General features: G+C 51.8%; 1 long non-coding RNA gene across 1 annotated transcript in view; it reads left to right on the top strand.

Moving 5' to 3' along the window:
• Positions 1–845: 845 nt before the first annotated feature.
• The window catches only part of LOC146404633 (uncharacterized), a 37,647-nt gene continuing 23,196 nt past the window's right edge, over positions 846–15,296 (top strand). The window contains exons 1-3 of the long non-coding RNA XR_014841186.1: positions 846–939; positions 6,458–6,551; positions 12,057–12,150. This is a non-coding gene — a long non-coding RNA (uncharacterized LOC146404633). The remainder of the gene's footprint in view (positions 940–6,457; positions 6,552–12,056; positions 12,151–15,296) is intronic.

Raw genomic sequence — 15,296 nt, 5'->3', positions numbered from 1 at the left:
TGTATTTTGAAGAGGTGGCCTCATGCCTAGTGTTTGAGGCATCGGTATGGTCCAGGGTTGGGAATGAATTGTACGTGTGTGTCCATAGGTGTGGGAGATGTGTATCTGTGTCTTAGGCAGCGTAGGCGAGTTGTGGCTGTGTGTGCCTTGGAGTTCCTGGAGCTCCTGCAGTGTGTATTGTGAGAGAAGTGAGAAGTCCGTTTGTGTGTTTGGAAAGCCAGAAAGGGTGTGGGCTGTGTGTGTGTTCAGGAGTCGTGGCTTAGCTGTATTTTAGGGCTATGGCATGGCCTATGGGCTATGCATGAGACAACTGAGTCCTTGCTGGGTTTTGGGAGCCTGTACTCCTGTAGGTATTCCACATGGACCCCTGGTTGGTTGGTAGGCAGGTTGTGCATGTGTGTGGTCAGGCGCATGGTTTGTGTGTGTATAGAGTTGGAGTGTGACCAGCTAGGGTTCGTGGCCTTCCTTCATCAAGAGCAGTTGATGAGACGCCAGAGGGGGAATTCAGGGAAGGCTTTCCTCAGGACACCTGCTTCAGCAGGGAGGTGCAGACCTGTCCAACAGGGTCCATTGTTCACCTGCTCACTGAGTCGGGGTGAGCTAGTTCCTTCCATGGGGAGAGGGGAGGGGCAAGTCCAGGGGTTGGGCCGGAGTGTTGGCTGAGGAGGCTGGCCGACCCCTCCCAAGCCGTCAGTGGTGGTGCATGTAGGGGGCGTGCACTGTCCCCTGCTTTTGCTCTCTGTTCCTCGGAAGTGGCAGTTGCATTTTTCTCCTCATTTGTGCCACCTGTGCAAGCACAGAGTTCTTTCCCGTCGTTTATACTTGTGCTGTATTTCGTTCTCCAGGAGATGTTTGTCCCAGTGCAATCACTGCAGCCCCTGCAGCCAAGGGTGCCCGATCCCAACCTGTCGGAGTAGGAGAGGCAGTGGAAAATGCAAGGTGAGCAGGAGGAATGTGTCTGTAAAGCTTGAGAATGTTTGTCGACTGAGGTATGTCACATCAGGGGTCGGGATGTCTGGGGATTCACACTGAGGATTAAAATGCGCATGTGTGCTCAGAAGATTCACACACGCAGCCACACAGACACACACACATATGTGTGGTGTCCCTTGCTTAGGTACCTGCAGTGGGTCCTGCTCAGAGTGGAAGTGGATTGTGTGCCCATATGTATATGAAAGGGCATGGGAACTGGTTCCCACTAGCTTGGGATACTCAGCTCTGTGTTGGGTAACCTCTGGTGTGTAATTCGAAAGGCCTCCTGGGCTAGGGATTCACCCATCCCAGGCTGGCAAGGGAGCACACGTCGACTGGTGGCTGGGGCACTCGGGCGCAGGGACTACCTTCCTCCAAGTGCTGGCAGTGTCTGTTGAGGCGGGTGGGCTTGGGAAAGCAGTAGCGCATGCGCGAGGGCAGAGGGCGGTTTCCCAACGGTCAGCCCGCCTGGGGGCGGGCCCCGTCATGGCGAGCGGCCTTTACACTGAAGTCTGTGAAGGCCCTGGTAAGGCGTATGGGGACTCTTCACCCGTTGGGTCTGAGCCCTCGGTGTTCTTTCTCACGCTGTGGGATATCTGGGCCCTCGTCCGTGCGGGCTCATGCCAGCCTGGAGCTCAGGTCCGGAGCAGTGTTTCCACCGCAGTTTCCTGCGGTGCAGCACTGTGGGTCAGGCTGCACGAAGACTGTTGGAGTGAGTGCAGGGCCTCCAGAGGCAGGTGAATAATGTTTGTGGGCCATGAAAGCGTGTGCCATTCAAGCGTGTGGTTCTAAAGAGTAGGAAAGCCTGAAGGAAAGACTTTCCCAGTTGAAAACCCCCATTCCGTTCCCAAGAAGGAGCTCAGGTCCCTGGCAAATCAGGGAAGAGCCAAGGCCCATGATCATACGTTCATTGGCGACTTCCTTTTGAACACACACGTCTCAGTCAAGACTCACCTGCAAACGGCATGCTTGGCTCCGTGGTGGGGACGACTTTCCTGAATGTGGTGCCCACCTTCTCTTTGTAGGCTGATGGAGATCCAGAATGTACATATTGAATAGGTTGTTAGGCATCTGGTGTGTCATCAGATATCCGGGGTGGTTTGGTCTGTGGATATGTGTGCATCAGGGGAGATCAGGCTTGTGGTTTTGGGAGAGTTGTTAAGGGTGAGTGTTACGTGTGAAGGGTTTTGAGATGTCACAGAAGCCTGTTCAAGGAGTTGGTGTTTAGGTGTTTGTACCTTGGTGTTCAGAGGAGTATTTGGCCCGTGGTGATTTCACCCATGCATTTGGGGATTGTGTGTGTGATGGTGGACTTGGTAGGACTATCTGCCTATGCATAAGGGCCATGTTTGTTCAGTGCCGGGGAATATACGTTTGGGTGTACAATGCGTTTATGTCATCTAATGGGGGAATGTATGGAAGGTCCATGGCTGGGACTTCAACCCAACCAAAATTGAGAGTGGGACTTGAATCAAGCTGCACCTTAGCTTGGCACTTGAACCCAGGATCCCAGGTTAGGAGCGGCATGGAACACACTGATTTTGGTTTGGTTTGGTTTGGTTTGGTTTGGTTTGGTTTGGTTTGTGTTATGGGCCCCATGTGGAGGTTCCCAGGCCTAGGATGGAATGCCACAGCAGTGATCTGGATGGCTGCAGCGACAAAGTCGAACCCTTAAACTTCTGCACCACAAAAGAATGACTCGGACTCCTCTCCTCCATCCCAGTGTCTTTTAAGTCAAAACCTGTCTCCCAGTGTCAGGACACTTGAAGCTCAGGTTCTTCTGACTCATTGCAGAAGGAATACAGCATGAGACCGAGCAGCAGGCCACGAGGGAGGTCTTTCACATCAGACGCTTGAGAGGCAGAGAGTGAGAAAGAGAGAACGTAGGGTGGCAAGGGGGCAGAGCCGCCCCAAGAACCAAGAGAGCTCCGTTTCTATAATCCAAGGAAAAGTGGAGTGGGGAGAAGGCTGCCTTCTTCCTCATTCGGGGGCAGATGTCAAGGCTCACATCGTTCATCCCTCCCTTTGGCCCTGTATGGTTTCCCCTGGACTATCAACAATGCCATTTCAGTCCTGTATGTATGACCTGGAGGGTGGTACCCTGTACAATATGGCCATTCATCTCAGGTGTCCATGTAACATCCCCTTTTACCTAGTTGTGTCCACTGTCACCTAGAGGTCTGTCTTGGGTATGTGCAGAAATGCTACTTTTCAAGGACTCTTAACTCCCTGACTTCATGCAACAGGATGTAATCTCCATCTCTGCTGTCCCATGGTTGACGTCCTGGGGCTGGGGGTTTGAGCATGCCTGACGCGTCGATGCATCCAGTGTTCCTTCAGGTTCGTGTAGATCATAGCTGGGTTGCGATCCTTGAGTGCTCATTAGCTTACCCCACTTTGCCAAACTCCATTACCCCTTGTCTTTAAGCCCCCAGTGGGGTTTTTCATGTATTTTAAGTATTCGAATCTCTCCTTATCTCTAGGATGCTTCTTTGTGTATTCGTAGCATGTTGTGTGCTTATTGGCTTTTCGGTGTCGTGTTGCTTCAGGAGCTGTGTGTGTGTGTGTGCGTGTGCCTGTGTGTGTTTGTCTTTTGATGGGTTTAGGGCAAGTCCGAGATTCGTGGTGAATGTGGGAGTGGTGAATGTTGCATAGGTGGCTGTGCTTTGCTTCTGTGGTTCTGTATTTGCACGCTGGAAGGGGGGGAGTGTGAATTTATGTATATGCAGAGGGTGTATTATATGTGTATTTGGAACAAAATGCATAGGGTTTGTACGTTTCCCTATGGGTAATGTCCTGGGTGAGTGTGTGTATACTTGGGGCTTGTGGAGAGGAGTTGTGTGTATGAGTTTGTGTGTGTAGTCCAGGGGCATGGTCGTTTGGAGGCATATTTGCTGGGGGTGCGGATTTGCTTTTTTCAATATGGCCACTTTAGGCCTAAATATTTGGGGAAGTGCATGTGTGTGTTTCTTTCTGTTTTAAGTATGAGTTAGGTATTCCTTTCTTGCTTGCACTGTGCAGCATGGGGACCAAGATACACATCCATGTATCCATAGGTTGTCCTCCCGTTGTTGTGTGGCGATGTAAGTACCTGGACAGAGTTCTCAATGCTGCACAGCAGGATCGGGTTGGAAATCCATTCCAAGACCAATAGTTGGCATCCCTTAACCCCAAGCTCCCGATCCCTCCCACTCCCTCCCTCTGCCCCCGGGCAGCCACAAGTCCATTCTGCAAGTCTCTTATTTTCTCTTCTGTGGAAGTGTTCATTTGTGCTCTCTATTTGATCGCAGTTACATGTGATGCCGTAGGGTCTTCGTTGTTCTCCTTCTGCCTGATTTCCCTGAGGATGAGAGCCTCTAGTTCCATCCATGGGGCTGCCAATGGCTTTAGGTCAGACGTGTTCTTTGGGATGGCTGAGTAGGATGCCACTGTGTATATATAGCACATCTTCGCAATCCAGTCGTCTGTCGATGGACATTTGGGTGGTTTCCATGGCTTGGCCATTGTGAATCGTGCTGTAATGAACATGCGGGTGCATGTGTCTTTTTCAAGGAGCGTGCTGTCCGGATAGAGGCGCGAGCGTGGGATTGCTGGGTCATAGGGTAGTTCTACGTAGCGATTTCTAAGGTACCTCCATAGGGTTCGGCATAGTGGCTGTACCAGCTTCCATTCCCACCAACAGGGCAGGAGGGTTCCCTTTTCTGTGCACCCCCTGCAGCCCTTGTTATTTGGGGACTGACGAAGGATGGCCACTGTGATTGGTGTGAGGTGGCATCTCACGGTGGTTTTGATTTGCATTTCTCTAATAACCAGGGACGTTGAGCATTGTTTCATGTGCTTGTGGGCCATCTGCATGTCTTCCTTGGAGAAATGTGTCTTCAGGTCTTTTGCGCACGTGTCCATTGGGTGGTCTGCTTTTCCGCTGCCGAGTTGTATATGTGGTGTGTACGTCCTCGAGATGAAGCCATTGTGCGTTGCCCCGTTTGAAACGCTTGTCTCCCACTGTGGAAGTTGTCTTTGTGTTTTGCTGCTGGCTCCCCGTGCTGTGCAAAAGCTTGTAAGTTGGACTAGGTCCCCTTGGTTTATGTTGGCTCTTAGGATTTCTGTTGCCATGGGAGAATGACGTGCGCGACCATTCCTGAGGTTGACGGGAGCGAACGTTTTGCCCATGTTCTCCTCCAGGAGGTGGTATGTGTGTCTCTAAAGGAGCGATGTGTTTCTGTGTGTACACAGGGGAGGTGGAGACTTGCATTGATGTGTCGGCGAAATCCGGGCTATGGTTATGTGTCAGTCGATGCAGGTGGGTGAGCTGGCTCCTCCTCTCATTTGGTCGATGGACGTCATTTCCCATGTGGTTTGCTGGAGCTATGTGCATGTGTCTTCCTTGCACATCCATGTTGGTATGTCTCTCCCCAGGTGCCTGACTGACCACGTCTTGTTCGCATGGCTTGGAGTTGTTAGGAGCGTGCCAAGTATGCGTCTCTGGAGGAGGCTAAGGTGTTCCCACATGCGTTTGTTAGTGGGTACTAAGAGATGGTCTGTCTGTGTATATTGAGGGGAGGGCAGATGCATGCATGCCTTTGACACAGGTACACTCAGAGCGTCCTTTGGTTTCTGTGTTGGGGGAGGAGGAGGGTGGTTGTATTTTGAAGAGGTGGCCTCATGCCTAGTGTTTGGGGCATCGGTATGGTCCAGGGTTGGGAATGAATTGTACGTGTGTGTCCATAGGTGTGGGAGATGTGTATCTGTGTCTTAGGCAGCGTAGGCGAGTTGTGGCTGTGTGTGCCTTGGAGTTCCTGGAGCTCCTGCAGTGTGTATTGTGAGAGAAGTGAGAAGTCCGTTTGTGTGTTTGGAAAGCCAGAAAGGGTGTGGGCTGTGTGTGTGTTCAGGAGTCGTGGCTTAGCTGTATTTTAGGGCTATGGCATGGCCTATGGGCTATGCATGAGACAACTGAGTCCTTGCTGGGTTTTGGGAGCCTGTACTCCTGTTGGTATTCCACATGGACCCCTGGTTGGTTGGTAGGCAGGTTGTGCATGTGTGTGGTCAGGCGCATGGTTTGTGTGTGTATAGAGTTGGAGTGTGACCAGCTAGGGTTCGTGGCCTTCCTTCATCAAGAGCAGTTGATGAGACGCCAGAGGGGGAATTCAGGGAAGGCTTTCCTCAGGACACCTGCTTCAGCAGGGAGGTGCAGACCTGTCCAACAGGGTCCATTGTTCACCTGCTCACTGAGTCGGGGTGAGCTAGTTCCTTCCATGGGGAGAGGGGAGGGGCAAGTCCAGGGGTTGGGCCGGAGTGTTGGCTGAGGAGGCTGGCCGACCCCTCCCAAGCCGTCAGTGGTGGTGCATGTAGGGGGCATGCACAGTCCCCTGCTTTTGCTCTCTGTTCCTCGGAAGTGGCAGTTGCATTTTTCTCCTCATTTGTGCCACCTGTGCAAGCACAGAGTTCTTTCCCGTCGTTTATACTTGTGCTGTATTTCGTTCTCCAGGAGATGTTTGTCCCAGTGCAATCACTGCAGCCCCTGCAGCCAAGGGTGCCCGATCCCAACCTGTCGGAGTAGGAGAGGCAGTGGAAAATGCAAGGTGAGCAGGAGGAATGTGTCTGTAAAGCTTGAGAATGTGTGTCGACTGAGGTATGTCACATCAGGGGTCGGGATGTCTGGGGATTGACACTGAGGATTAAAATGCGCATGTGTGCTCAGAAGATTCACACACGCAGCCATCAGATACACACACATATGTGTGGTGTCCCTTGCTTAGGTACCTGCAGTGGGTGTGGAGGGTCCTGCTCAGAGTGGAAGTGGATTGTGTGCCCATATGTATATGAAAGGGCATGGGAACTGGTTCCCACTAGCTTGGGATACTCAGCTCTGTGTTGGGTAACCTCAGGTGTGTAATTCGAAAGGCCTCCTGGGCTAGGGATTCACCCATCCCAGGCTGGCAAGGGAGCACACGTCGACTGGTGGCTGGGGCACTCGGGCGCAGGGACTACCTTCCTCCAAGTGCTGGCAGTGTCTGTTGAGGCGGGTGGGCTTGGGAAAGCAGTAGCGCATGCGCGAGGGCAGAGGGCGGTTTCCCAACGGTCAGCCCGCCTGGGGGCGGGCCCCGTCATGGCGAGCGGCCTTTACACTGAAGTCTGTGAAGGCCCTGGTAAGGCGTATGGGGACTCTTCACCCGTTGGGTCTGAGCCCTCGGTGTTCTTTCTCACGCTGTGGGATATCTGGGCCCTCGTCCGTGCGGGCTCATGCCAGCCTGGAGCTCAGGTCCGGAGCAGTGTTTCCACCGCAGTTTCCTGCGGTGCAGCACTGTGGGTCAGGCTGCACAAAGACTGGAGTGAGTGCAGGGCCTCCAGAGGCAGGTGAATAATGTTTGTGGGCCATGAAAGCGTGTGCCATTCAAGCGTGTGGTTCTAAAGAGTAGGAAAGCCTGAAGGAAAGACTTTCCCAGTTGAAAACCCCCATTCCGTTCCCAAGAAGGAGCTCAGGTCCCTGGCAAATCAGGGAAGAGCCAAGGCCCATGATCATACGTTCATTGGCGACTTCCTTTTGAACACACACGTCTCAGTCAAGACTCACCTGCAAACGGCATGCTTGGCTCCATGGTGGGGACGACGTTCCTGAATGTGGTGCCCACCTTCTCTTTGTAGGCTGATGGAGATCCAGAATGTACATATTGAATAGGTTGTTAGGCATCTGGTGTGTCATCAGATATCCGGGGTGGTTTGGTCTGTGGATATGTGTGCATCAGGGGAGATCAGGCCTGTGGTTTTGGGAGAGTTGTTAAGGGTGAGTGTTACATGTGAAGGGTTTTGAGATGTCACAGAAGCCTGTTCAAGGAGTTGGTGTTTAGGTGTTTGTACCTTGGTGTTCAGAGGAGTATTTGGCCCGTGGTGATTTCACCCATGCGTTTGGGGATTGTGTGTGTGATGGTGGACTTGGTAGGACTATCTGCCTATGCATAAGGGCCATGTTTGTTCAGTGCCGGGGAATATACGTTTGGGTGTACAATGCGTTTATGTCATCTAATGGGGGAATGTATGGAAGGTCCATGGCTGGGACTTCAACCCAACCAAAATTGAGAGTGGGACTTGAATCAAGCTGCACCGTAGCTTGGCACTTGAACCCAGGATCCCAGGTTAGGGGCGGCATGGAACACACTGATTTTGGTTTGGCTTGGCTTGGTTTGGTTTGGTTTGTGTTATGGGCCCCATGTGGAGGTTCCCAGGCCTAGGATGGAATGCCACAGCAGTGATCTGGATGGCTGCAGCGACAAAGTCGGACCCTTAACCTTCTGCACCACAAAAGAATGACTCGAACTCCTCCTCCATCCCACTGTCTTTTAAGTCAAAACCTGTCTCCCAGTGTCAGGACTCATGAAGCTCAGGTTCTTCTGACTCATTGCAGAAGGAATACAGCATGAGACCGAGCAGCAGGCCACGAGGGAGGTCTTTCACATCAGACGCTTGAGAGAGAGAGAGAGAGAGAACGTAGGGTGGCAAGGGGGCAGAGCCGCCCCAAGAACCAAGAGAGCTCCGTTTCTATAATCCAAGGAAAAGTGGAGTGGGGAGAAGGCTGCCTTCTTCCTCATTCGGGGGCAGATGTCAAGGCTCACATCTTTCGTTCCTCCCTTTGGCCCTGTACGGTTTCCCTTGGACCGTCAACAATGCCATTTCAGTCCTGTGTGTATGACCTGGAGGGTGGTACCCTGTACAATATGGCCATTCATCTCAGGTGTCCATGTAACATCCCCTTTTACCTAGTTGTGTCCACTGTCACCTAGAGGTCTGTCTTGGGTATGTGCAGAAATGCTACTTTTCAAGGGCTCTTAACTCCCTGACTTCATGCAACAGGATGTAATCTCCATCTCTGCTGTCCCATGGTTGACCTCTTGGGGCTGGGGGCTTGAGCATGCCTGACGCGTCGATGCATCCAGTGTTCCTTCAGGTTCGTGTAGATCATAGCTGGGTTGCGATCCTTGAGTGCTCATTAGCTTACCCCACTTTGCCAAACTCCATTACCCCTTGTCTTTAAGCCCGCAGTGGGGTTTTTCATGTATTTTAAGTATTCGAATCTCTCCTTATCTCTAGGATGCTTCTTTGTGTATTCGTAGCATGTTGTGTGCTTATTGGCTTTTCGGTGTCGTGTTGCTTCAGGAGCTGTGTGTGTTTGTGTGCGTGTGCCTGTGTGTGTTTGTCTTTTGATGGGTTTAGGGCAAGTCCGAGATTCGTGGTGAATGTGGGAGTGGTGAATGTTGCATAGGTGGCTGTGCTTTGCTTCTGTGGTTCTGTATTTGCACGCTGGAAGGGGGGGAGTGTGAATTTATGTATATGCAGAGGGTGTATTATATGTGTATTTGGAACAAAATGCATAGGGTTTGTACGTTTCCCTATGGGTAATGTCCTGGGTGAGTGTGCGTATACTTGGGGCTTGTGGAGAGGAGTTGTGTGTATGAGTTTGTGTGTGTAGTCCAGGGGCATGGTCGTTTGGAGGCATATTTGCTGGGGGTGCGGATTTGCTTTTTTCAATATGGCCACTTTAGGCCTAAATATTTGGGGAAGTGCATGTGTGTGTTTCTTTCCGTTTTAAGTATGAGTTAGGTATTCCTTTCTTGCTTGCACTGTGCAGCATGGGGACCAAGATACACATCCATGTATCCATAGGTTGTCCTCCCGTTGTTGTGTGGCGATGTAAGTACCTGGACAGAGTTCTCAATGCTGCACAGCAGGAACGGGTTGGAAATCCATTCCAAGACCAATAGTTGGCATCCCTTAACCCCAAGCTCCCGATCCCTCCCACTCCCTCCCTCTGCCCCCGGGCAGCCACAAGTCCATTCTGCAAGTCTCTTATTTTCTCTTCTGTGGAAGTGTTCATTTGTGCTCTCTATTTGATCGCAGTTACATGTGATGCCGTAGGGTCTTCGTTGTTCTCCTTCTGCCTGATTTCCCTGAGGATGAGAGCCTCTAGTTCCATCCATGGGGCTGCCAATGGCTTTAGGTCAGACGTGTTCTTTGGGATGGCTGAGTAGGATGCCACTGTGTATATATAGCACATCTTCGCAATCCAGTCGTCTGTCGATGGACATTTGGGTGGTTTCCATGGCTTGGCCATTGTGAATCGTGCTGTAATGAACATGCGGGTGCATGTGTCTTTTTCAAGGAGCGTGCTGTCCGGATAGAGGCGCGAGCGTGGGATTGCTGGGTCATAGGGTAGTTCTACGTAGTGATTTCTAAGGTACCTCCATAGGGTTCGGCATAGTGGCTGTACCAGCTTCCATTCCCACCAACAGGGCAGGAGGGTTCCCTTTTCTGCGCACCCCCTGCAGCCCTTGTTATTTGGGGAATGACGAAGGATGGCCATTGTGATTGGTGTGAGGTGGCATCTCACGGTGGTTTTGATTTGCATTTCTCTAATAACCAGGGACGTTGAGCATTGTTTCATGTGCTTGTTGGCCATCTGCATGTCTTCCTTGGAGAAATGTGTCTTCAGGTCTTTTGCGCACGTGTCCATTGGGTGGTCTGCTTTTCCGCTGCCGAGTTGTATATGTGGTGTGTACGTCCTCGAGATGAAGCCATTGTGCGTTGCCCCGTTTGAAACGCTTGTCTCCCACTGTGGAAGTTGTCTTTGTGTTTTGCTGCTGGCTCCCCGTGCTGTGCAAAAGCTTGTAAGTTGGACTAGGTCCCCTTGGTTTATGTTGGCTCTTAGGATTTCTGTTGCCATGGGAGAATGACGTGCGCGACCATTCCTGAGGTTGACGGGAGCGAACGTTTTGCCCATGTTCTCCTCCAGGAGGTGGTATGTGTGTCTCTAAAGGAGCGATGTGTTTCTGTGTGTACACAGGGGAGGTGGAGACTTGCATTGATGTGTCGGCGAAATCCGGGCTATGGTTATGTGTCAGTCGATGCAGGTGGGTGAGCTGGCTCCTCCTCTCATTTGGTCGATGGTCGGCATTTCCCATGTGGTTTGCTGGAGCTATGTGCATGTGTCTTCCTTGCACATCCATGTTGGTATGTCTCTCCCCAGGTGCCTGACTGACCACGTCTTGTTCGCATGGCTTGGAGTTGTTAGGAGCGTGCCAAGTATGCGTCTCTGGAGGAGGCTAAGGTGTTCCCACATGCGTTTGTTAGTGGGTACTAAGAGATGGTCTGTCTGTGTATATTGAGGGGAGGGCAGATGCATGCATGCCTTTGACACAGGTACACTCAGAGCGTCCTTTGGTTTCTGTGTTGGGGGAGGAGGAGGGTGGTTGTATTTTGAAGAGGTGGCCTCATGCCTAGTGTTTGGGGCATCGGTATGGTCCAGGGTTGGGAATGAATTGTACGTGTGTGTCCATAGGTGTGGGAGATGTGTATCTGTGTCTTAGGCAGCGTAGGCGACTTGTGGCTGTGTGTGCCTTGGAGTTCCTGGAGCTCCTGCAGTGTGTATTGTGAGAGAAGTGAGAAGTCCGTTTGTGTGTTTGGAAAGCCAGAAAGGGTGTGGGCTGTGTGTGTGTTCAGGAGTCGTGGCTTAGCTGCATTTTAGGGCTATGGCATGGCCTATGGGCTATGCATGAGACAACTGAGTCCTTGCTGGGTTTTGGGAGCCTGTACTCCTGTAGGTATTCCACATGGACCCCTGGTTGGTTGGTAGGCAGGTTGTGCATGTGTGTGGTCAGGCGCATGGTTTGTGTGTGTATAGAGTTGGAGTGTGACCAGCTAGGGTTCGTGGCCTTCCTTCATCAAGAGCAGTTGATGAGACGCCAGAGGGGGAATTCAGGGAAGGCTTTCCTCAGGACACCTGCTTCAGCAGGGAGGTGCAGACCTGTCCAACAGGGTCCATTGTTCACCTGCTCACTGAGTCGGGGTGAGCTAGTTCCTTCCATGGGGAGAGGGGAGGGGCAAGTCCAGGGGTTGGGCCGGAGTGTTGGCTGAGGAGGCTGGCCGACCCCTCCCAAGCCGTCAGTGGTGGTGCGTGTAGGGGGCATGCACAGTCCCCTGCTTTTGCTCTCTGTTCCTCGGAAGTGGCAGTTGCATTTTTCTCCTCATTTGTGCCACCTGTGCAAGCACAGAGTTCTTTCCCGTCGTTTATACTTGTGCTGTATTTCGTTCTCCAGGAGATGTTTGTCCCAGTGCAATCACTGCAGCCCCTGCAGCCAAGGGTGCCAGATCCCAACCTGTCGGAGTAGGAGAGGCAGTGGAAAATGCAAGGTGAGCAGGAGGAATGTGTCTGTAAAGCTTGAGAATGTGTGTCGACTGAGGTATGTCACATCAGGGGTCGGGATGTCTGGGGATTGACACTGAGGATTAAAATGCGCATGTGTGCTCAGAAGATTCACACACGCAGCCACACAGACACACACACATATGTGTGGTGTCCCTTGCTTAGGTACCTGCAGTGGGTGTGGAGTGTCCTGCTCAGAGTGGAAGTGGATTGTGTGCCCATATGTATATGAAAGGGCATGGGAACTGGTTCCCACTAGCTTGGGATACTCAGCTCTGTGTTGGGTAACCTCAGGTGTGTAATTCGAAAGGCCTCCTGGGCTAGGGATTCACCCATCCCAGGCTGGCAAGGGAGCACACGTCGACTGGTGGCTGGGGCACTCGGGCGCAGGGACTACCTTCCTCCAAGTGCTCGCAGTGTCTGTTGAGGCGGGTGGGCTTGGGAAAGCCGTAGCGCATGCGCGAGGGCAGAGGGCGGTTTCCCAATGGTCAGCCCCCCTGGGGGCCAGCCCCGTCATGGCGAGCGGCCTTTACACTGAAGTCTGTGAAGGCCCTGGTAAGGCGTATGGGGACTCTTCACCCGTTGGGTCTGAGCCCTCGGTGTTCTTTCTCACGCTGTGGGATATCTGGGCCCTCGTCCGTGCAGGCTCATGCCAGCCTGGAGCTCAGGTCCGGAGCAGTGTTTCCACCGCAGTTTCCTGCGGTGTAGCACTGTGGGTCAGGCTGCACGAAGACTGGAGTGAGTGCAGGGCCTCCAGAGGCAGGTGAATAATGTTTGTGGGCCATGAAAGCGTGTGCCATTCAAGCGTGTGGTTCTAAAGAGTAGGAAAGCCTGAAGGAAAGACTTTCCCAGTTGAAAACCCCCATTCCGTTCCCAAGAAGGAGCTCAGGTCCCTGGCAAATCAGGGAAGAGCCAAGGCCCATGATCATACGTTCATTGGCGACTTCCTTTTGAACACACACGTCTCAGTCAAGACTCACCTGCAAACGGCATGCTTGGCTCCATGGTGGGGACGACTTTCCTGAATGTGGTGCCCACCTTCTCTTTGTAGGCTGATGGAGATCCAGAATGTACATATTGAATAGGTTGTTAGGCATCTGGTGTGTCATCAGATATCCGGGGTGGTTTGGTCTGTGGATATGTGTGCATCAGGGGAGATCAGGCCTGTGGTTTTGGGAGAGTTGTTAAGGGTGAGTGTTACATGTGAAGGATTTTGAGATGTCACAGAAGCCTGTTCAAGGAGTTGGTGTTTAGGTGTTTGTACCTTGGTGTTCAGAGGAGTATTTGGCCCGTGGTGATTTCACCCATGCGTTTGGGGATTGTGTGTGTGATGGTGGACTTGGTAGGACTATCTGCCTATGCATGAGGGCCATGTTTGTTCAGTGCCGGGGAATAAACGTTTGGGTGTACAATGCGTTTATGTCATCTAATGGGGGAATGTATGGAAGGTCCATGGCTGGGACTTCAACCCAACCAAAATTGAGAGTGGGACTTGAATCAAGCTGCACCGTAGCTTGGCACTTGAACCCAGGATCCCAAGTTAGGGGCGGCATGGAACACACTGATTTTGGTTTGGCTTGGCTTGGTTTGGTTTGGTTTATGTTATGGGCCCCATGTGGAGGTTCCCAGGCCTAGGATGGAATGCCACAGCAGTGATCTGGATGGCTGCAGCGACAAAGTCGGACCCTTAACCTTCTGCACCACAAAAGAATGACTCGAACTCCTCCTCCATCCCACTGTCTTTTAAGTCAAAACCTGTCTCCCAGTGTCAGGACTCTTGAAGCTCAGGTTCTTCTGACTCATTGCAGAAGGAATACAGCATGAGACCGAGCAGCAGGCCACGAGGGAGGTCTTTCACCTCAGACGCTTGATAGAGAGAGAGAGAGAGAACGTAGGGTGGCAAGGGGGCAGAGCCGCCCCAAGAACCAAGAGAGCTCCGTTTCTATAATCCAAGGAAAAGTGGAGTGGGGAGAAGGCTGCCTTCTTCCTCATTCGGGGGCAGATGTCAAGGCTCACATCTTTCGTCCCTCCCTTTGGCCCTGTACGGTTTCCCTTGGACCGTCAACAATGCCATTTCAGTCCTGTGTGTATGACCTGGTGGGTGGTACCCTGTACAATATGGCCATTCATCTCAGGTGTCCATGTAACATCCCCTTTTACCTAGTTGTGTCCACTGTCACCTAGAGGTCTGTCTTGGGTATGTGCAGAAATGCTACTTTTCAAGGGCTCTTAACTCCCTGACTTCATGCAACAGGATGTAATCTCCATCTCTGCTGTCCCATGGTTGACCTCTTGGGGCTGGGGGCTTGAGCATGCCTGACGCGTCGATGCATCCAGTGTTCCTTCAGGTTCGTGTAGATCATAGCTGGGTTGCGATCCTTGAGTGCTCATTAGCTTACCCCACTTTGCCAAACTCCATTACCCCTTGTCTTTAAGCCCCCAGTGGGGTTTTTCATGTATTTTAAGTATTCGAATCTCTCCTTATCTCTAGGATGCTTCTTTGTGTATTTGTAGCATGTTGTGTGCTTATTGGCTTTTCGGTGTCGTGTTGCTTCAGGAGCTGTGTGTGTGTGTGTGCGTGTGCCTGTGTGTGTTTGTCTTTTGATGGGTTTAGGGCAAGTCCGAGATTCGTGGTGAATGTGGGAGTGGTGAATGTTGCATAGGTGGCTGTGCTTTGCTTCTGTGGTTCTGTATTTGCACGCTGGAAGGGGGGGAGTGTGAATTTATGTATATGCAGAGGGTGTATTATATGTGTATTTGGAACAAAATGCATAGGGGTTGTACGTTTCCCTATGGGTAATGTCCTGGGTGAGTGTGCGTATACTTGGGGCTTGTGGAGAGGAGTTGTGTGTATGAGTTTGTGTGTGTAGTCCAGGGGCATGGTCGTTTGGAGGCATATTTGCTGGGGGTGCGGATTTGCTTTTTTCAATATGGCCACTTTAGGCCTAAATATTTGGGGAAGTGCATGTGTGTGTTTCTTTCCGTTTTAAGTATGAGTTAGGTATCCTTTCTTGCTTGCACTGTGCAGCATGGGGACCAAGATACACATCCATGTATCCATAGGTTGTCCTCCCGTTGTTGTGTGGCGATGTAAGTACCTGGACAGAGTTCTCAATGCTGCACAGCAGGATCG

Source organism: Sus scrofa, chromosome 3 (genome assembly GCF_054392235.1).
Source record: "Sus scrofa isolate SSC_HxYL_T2T_F1_AM1 chromosome 3, Sscrofa_HxYL_maternal_Yorkshire_Landrace_v2.0, whole genome shotgun sequence".
Classification (NCBI taxonomy): domain Eukaryota; kingdom Metazoa; phylum Chordata; class Mammalia; order Artiodactyla; family Suidae; genus Sus; species Sus scrofa.
The sequence above is the reverse complement of the archived record's forward strand: the minus strand, read 5'-3'. Positions and strand labels throughout refer to the sequence as shown.